Raw genomic sequence first — 7,241 nt, forward strand, 5'->3', positions numbered from 1 at the left:
GTGAATAGAAATGCTAATGAAGATTGGCTGAATGGGACTAGCTGATACCTAGCTATTTTGTTTGGTGATGACAAGGTGTCAATTAGACCTTTTCATGACCAAACTTAAAGTAAAGTAAAGAGTTAAATTTACAGTGTTACACAGACACAGAGCAAACACTTTATTTGAATTACAACAGACACATTCTTTAATCATTCAAATTAACCAATATACTCATCCCAGTTCTGATGGTAATCCAAGGTTTAAGTAATGTCCCACCAAATAACTTTATTTAGCTCCAAAAATCATTCATTGATGTACAAAAACGCTTCAAAAAACGCGTCAGAAACGCATTAAAAAGGCATGTAAAAACGCATGCATTTTCCCTGCCAAGGAGAAGCAGAAACGCATAGAAAATTTCTGCTTCAAATACGCATCGTGCGCACATAGCCTTAGGTGTATTTTTCAGCGTCTTAGGCTATGTGCCCACGATGCAGAAATGAAGCAGAAATTTCCTGAGCATTTCTGCATCTCCTTGGCAGAAAAAATGCATGCGGATTTTACATGCATTTTTTCTGTCAGGGAGAAGCGTTTTTCCATGCATTTCCGCAAGTGTTTTTTCAAGCACTTTTCCAAGCAATTTTGAGCATCACTTGAAAAAGTGCTTGACAAGATGGTCACACAATATAAATCCATGCAACTGCATCAATAGTAAATAAAAATAATTAAAATGTAAAAAATTAAAAAAAATATTACAATGATAATGATAATCTGCATGTGCTGTGCACATGCTGCGGAAATTTATCATTGCGGAAAAATCCGCAGCATAACCATTTCTTGCGCGTAAATCACCGCTATTGACTTGCATTGAACCCCATAACATCCGCATGTATACATGTATGCATGCGGATGTTATGCGGTTCAATGTGTGGATGGTACCCGGGTCTGGAGAAGAGGCGTTGACGTCATTTAGTCAGCTGGAATGTGCATTTATCAAAGGAATTTTAGTGAAAATGATGAAGTATTTGAGCAACACAGAGAACAAATCTCTGCAAATGGATCCCTTTTTGTAGGACTGCAATAAAAAGATGGAGAATAAAACCATTGAATCTGGATCTGCGGCAGCCGTCATCCTTATAAATACACAACCTCGTATACTAGGCTGGATCAGGTTCTGTGGTGACCCTACTCGCCTGTCCACTTTCAGACAAGGACTCCTGGCAAAATAAGGACAGTTGGCAACAATGGTCACTAAGAGATCTTTCACACGTCAGTCACCTACTGGAGCCACTGACACACATAGACCCATTCAAATCTATGGGTCTGCGCACATGTCAGTGTGTTTCCACGGACCGTGTGTCCATGTGCTCCACATGCTGATATGTCAGTTTTTTACACGCTGCCCGGTACGCAAAATGTCCCACGATGAACACACACAGATGACATCCTTGTTTCATCAGTGTGACACGGATCGGAGTCTGGGAATCAGTGTACCATTAGCGCTGTTCTCAAGCGCTTAATGCTGAACGTTGCCCTCATCATTGTCCCTTGCTCGCGCTGTGATCAGCATAAGCAAGGGACAATGTTGGGAGTAGTAATGTCTGCTCCCGCAGTGTCAATGTGTAAAAATAACAATAATATAATAAAATCCTTACACTCATTTGTCCGGAGATGTCACTCGCTGTAATCCATGTGACTGATCACGCCGAGGAGCCGGGGAGAATGAGCCACTCCAGCGAGCAGGGCCCTATACCGAGCGGAGCTCATTGAGTGACAGGACACCGCTCCTGAGCTCAGCGCAGCTTCGGGACCCGCTTGATGAAGCGGCTCATACTCCCCGGCGTTAGCGGTCAGAGGATTACAGCGGGGGACATCTCCGGACAGGTGAGTATATGGATTTTATTATTTTATTCTTATTTTTACACAGGGACACTGCGGGAGCAGACACTGCTACTCCCAACATTGTCCCTTGCTCGTGCTGATCGCAGCACCAGCAGGGGACAATGGTAAGGGCAGCGTTCAGCATCCGGTGCTTGGGAACAGCGGTAACTGTACACTGATTCCCAGGCGCCGATACGTGCGCTCCTGATGCGGCACATGTATGCCACACACGGATGCGGATATCTCCGGTAACGGAAAAATCAGGACGTGTGAAACCAGCCTCAATGTAAGAGTTTTCTGGTTTTGGAAAACCCCTGTCACCCGGCTGCAGTTTTTTTTTTTTTTTACAAACTGTGCTTTGTTCACCCTCCCCAGGTCTAGTGTTGAGTTTCTGGTGTCTGTTATAATCTATAGCACAGATGTCATGTCAGCAATGCTGCAGCGAGTAATTGAGTACAGCGGTTCTGCCAGAGTTGTCAGTGATTGGCTGCAGCCAATTACAGCCACCAGGACTAGCGGCTGAGACTCATCGCAGGATCAGGGGAGGGTGATTAAAGCTCAGTTTATTAAAAAAACAAAACAAACTGCATCCGGGGGACAGAGGGTTTCTGAAACTGGAAAACCCCTTTAATCTCCTTTTGTCTGTGAGATTTTTTCTCCGTTTCTTCATGTCCAAAATAACAGCTGCAGAGACGTGGGAGGCTGCGTGTAGATTCTGAAATACGCCTCCCCTGGCTTTTCATAGGCGCCAGAGAAAGCGTGGTTAAGGCCTCCTTCACACATCCGTGTTTAAATATGTACGTGAAAAAACGGTACCAGTGTCATCAGTGTGTAATCCCTGCCTCCGCTTTTACTATCAGTGTGTCCGTTTTTACCATCAGTGTATCATCCGTGCATCTGTTTTTACCATCAGTGTGTCATCCGTGTGTCCGTTTTTACCATCAGTGTGTCATCCGTGTGTCCGTTTTTACCATCATTGTTTCATCTGTTTCCGTTTTTACCATCCATGTGTCCATTTTTACCATCAGTGTATCATCCGTGTGTCCGTTTTTACCATCAGTGTATCATCCGTGTGTCCGTTTTTACCATCAGTGTGTCATCCGTGTTTACGTTTTTACCATCCATGTGTCCATTTTAACCATCAGTGTATCATCCGTGTGTCCGTTTTTACCATCAGTGTGTCATCCGTGTGTCCGTTTTTACCATCAGTGTGTCATCCGTGTGTCCGTTTTTACCATCATTGTTTCATCTGTTTCCGTTTTTACCATCCATGTGTCCATTTTTACCATCAGTGTATCATCCGTGTGTCCGTTTTTACCATCAGTGTATCATCCGTGTGTCCGTTTTTACCATCAGTGTGTCATCCGTGTTTACGTTTTTACCATCCATGTGTCCATTTTAACCATCAGTGTGTCATCCGTGTGTCCGTTTTTACCATCAGTGTGTCATCCGTGTGTCCGTTTTTACCATTATTGTTTCATCTGTTTCCGTTTTTACCATCCATGTGTCCATTTTTACCATCAGTGTATCATCCGTGTGTCCGTTTTTACCATCAGTGTATCATCCGTGTGTCCGTTTTTACCATCAGTGTGTCATCCGTGTTTACGTTTTTACCATCCATGTGTTTATTTTTACTATCAGTGTGGTATCAGCGTGTCCGTTTTTACCATCAGTTTGTCTAATAGACACCTCTCCATTAGTAACCCCAGGGCTTTATGCCAGCTGTGATTTTTGACAAATCACAGCTGTCATCAACCCCAACTACCATTATCCGATTGCCACCACACCAGCGCAATCAGGAAAAGCCAGGCAAAGCGCCAGAATTGGTGCCAATTCTGGGGCGGCTGTGGGCTGCTGTTATTAGGCTGGGAAGGGCCAAATAACCAGAGATCTTCCCAGCCTGATAATATAAGCCCACAGCTGTCTGCTTTACCTTTGCTGGCTATCAAAAATACCTCAAGTTGTTTTTTTCATTTATTTATTAGATAAGATACACACGCATGACACTAATTATATATCTCACGGATATCTATCTACCCCATAGCTATCTATTGATGTACTGTATCTATCTTTATCTTTGCACATTTAACATCTAAACATCTGACAGTTTAATTCTGCGTTCTATTCCGGAACGTGTCACACGGACGGCACAGGGATGTCATAATTGATGTCATCCGTGAGTGCTTGGCATGTGCAGTACATATTCTCATCAGTGCTGCTGTAAGAAACAGACATGTGCGCAGCTCCAGAGATTATAATGGGGGTGCGTGTGTATGTGTCTCCGGACCCCACACGTACCGGAAACATGGTCTAAGGTCGGGTTCACATGTCTGTATTTCATTGCCTGTGTATGGACTGCATTGCTCAGACTGACTGCGACTCTCATAGGTATATATACTGTATCAGCTCAGTTCAGGAAACCCATTGTCAAGTCGGGGCATTGTGAAATACGGACTTGTGAACCCGGCCTAATAATAAAAACACTCAATTTTCAATGTATTCCTACATTTCCAGGAGGAATTAACAGAGTGACATCCCATAATGTGTTTCCTTTTGTATCCTGTATGGCACACGAGACATCGCATTGAGTAGGGTGCTCGGCCTAACCTGTCGGGATGTCATTTTCTCCATATGTTGCAGATATTACAGTGATTTCAGGGCTCTTATGTTTCGGTTTACAACCTGTGACCACTATGGCTTAGCCAAGCAGCGGCATGTGTGCGAGCCTCAAATGAAAGTCATGCGAATCCTATTACGGAAATACCCCACAAACTGTAACAAATTACAGCTAGTAATGTAATCTAATAATCTGCTTGATTAGCTCGGCTCTGTGGACAATTTCAATTAAAAAGATTAAAGCAGATTTTCAGTCTGCATCACTGAGATCTGCGCGATGCAGAAAAAGACAGGCCGAAATGCAGACCCCCAGCATGGTATGGGTTAACGGACCTGCGCTATGTGGCCTAAGGAAGAGGGCTACTGTATGGCAGGAGGACGAGTAGATGTGACAGTATAAGTGGTGGTCCTAGCAGCAGGTCTACATACAGTCAGGGCCGTATCTGCCACTCAGTATACAGAGTGAGGGCAAAGTATGGGGGTGGGGGCAGCGTGAAGAAGGGGCAAAGTATAAAGAGGTGGCAGCAAGGGCGCAGTATGAAAAGGGGGCACTGTATAGAGAGGAGGAAGTGTCAAGAAGGGGCGAAGTATGGAGATGGGGCAGCGTGGGGGGGTGTGTGAAGAAGGGGCAAAGTATAAAGAAGTGGCAGCAAGGGGGCAGCATGAAAAGGGGGCACTGTATGGAGAGGGGGAAGTGTCAAGAAAGGGCAAAGTATGGAGACAGGCCAGCATGGGGGGGTGTGTGAAGAAGGAGCAAAGTATAAAGAAGTGGCAGCAAGGGGGCAGTGTGAAAAGGGGGCACTGTATGGAGAGGGGGAAGTGTCAATAAGGGGCAAAGTATGGAGAGGGGGCAGCATGGGGGTTATTGTGAAAAAGGTGCAAAGTATAAAGAGGTGGCAGCTAAGGGGGCAGGGTGAAAGCACAGTAGAAAGGGGTGGCAGCATAAGTGGTATTGTGAAAAGGAGAGGGCGCAGCTTGGGGGAGGAGACAATAATGTGGAGATAAAGACAGCATGAGGTGGAGGCCATTATTCATAAGGAAGGACAGTGTGGTGGGTATAATTCATAAGGGACCACAGTGTAGTGGTAATAATTCATTAGGTGGGACATTGTGGTGGCAATAATTCATAAGGGGGTGGTATGGTGATTATAGTTCATAAAGGAGGGCAATGTGGAGGTCAAAGTACAGAAGGGACGGAAGGACAGTGTGGCGCTCAAAGTACATTAGAGGGAGAAGGTCTGGCAGTCATAGTATATTAAGGGGGGATGGCGTGGAGGCAATATTCTATAGGAGAGGATAGTGTGGAACCAGAGGCCTTGTATCATAAGAGGGGCACTGTGGGGTGACCGGTTCTCTTTAAGTGTTTTTCATTATTTTTTTTAGTAATTTTATAGGAAAGAAAAGAAATCTCTTATTCTCCCTCTAGAAAGCAAATACATATAATATACACTGTACAATGGGGTGACAGTAAGAAATAAATTGTGCAAATTTTTAGGTCTCACCCCTGAGAATAATTCCTTTTGGTGTGATAGTAATATACACAAAATTTCGTAACATTGATATATTGTTTACTTTTGGCTCAATCATCACAAAACTAACAATTATTTTTAATAATTGTCTTGCAGCAAAGTAAATGTACAATTTTACAGTAGTTTCACATTTTCACTTTTTTTTAACGAAACACACTTTATTTGGCTCAGGATAGTCATGGCGTTGCTTCTCCACACACTGGAGAATAAACTATTTCTGCTCTTGAGTGTTCAGTGACGAATTGAATGTACTCATGAGTGCAATGGAGCGTTCGGCGGCATCATTCACGATTTTCAATCCGACAACTTTTGAGGATCCATCGACAAGACAATGATCTTGATGAAGAAAATCTTGGTTTATTTCCAGTGCAATTAACAGTTTTTTTGTGTTGGACGACATGAAATGATGAAGCTTCTTGTGTGACACAAGGTCTTCGGCAAGCTGCACGTGAGTTGAGCAGACATCGTTGCCTTCCTTCTTCCCATCTCAACCTTTTCTGCGGTTGGAACCCCACAGTCATAAAAAGCCAGATCCCCCCATAATCTCACTGAGGGACCACAGGTGTCGGATAGTTTTTATTGCTGCCTCAGCAACAGGTGCGTTGATTCCTTTGTATGCTACAAGTTCTTGCAGTAATGTCAAGTCATTTCGCGGCGATGTTGCTGGGATCTGACAGAGGTACCAAGCCTTCAAGTATAAGCGGACAGTAAAAGTGGAAAATTGCCGAAGATTTTTTAACTCTGTCAAAGTTAAACTAAATTGGTGACGAAACATGAAGATCTTCAGAGCGTGTATCACTTGGGCCATCCATCGGGCCCGATGGTAGGCGCATTGAGTGTTGATGTGTACGTCTGGGTTTGCTGGCGAACCAATGAACAGGAGTGCCAGGGTTAACAATTCCTCGTAATCATCTCTTGGATGGCATTGTGCAAGCTGGTGGGTGCAAAATTAAACTAGACGCTCCTTAAGTGGACCTAGCTCAGCTGAAACTATATCATCTTCCATTCCAGCCGAATACTTGGTTTTATCCAGTTGATTCCAGGCGGCCGAAAATCTCTCAAACGACTTTATATTTGGACTGGTTGATGCCAACCACAATTTACCAAACACGCTTGTAATAATTAGCTCGTGAAAAAGGTGTCTACACGGCAAACTCATTAGTTCTACATGCAGTCTCTATTGCAGGAGGACCAACCTTTGCCTTTGTTACTACTGGTCGTGTCAAATGACATAAA

The sequence above is a fragment of the Phyllobates terribilis genome, unplaced genomic scaffold (genome assembly GCF_046119375.1).
Source record: "Phyllobates terribilis strain yellow unplaced genomic scaffold, ASM4611937v1 Scaffold_2__4_contigs__length_985480577, whole genome shotgun sequence".
Lineage (NCBI taxonomy): Eukaryota > Metazoa > Chordata > Amphibia > Anura > Dendrobatidae > Phyllobates > Phyllobates terribilis.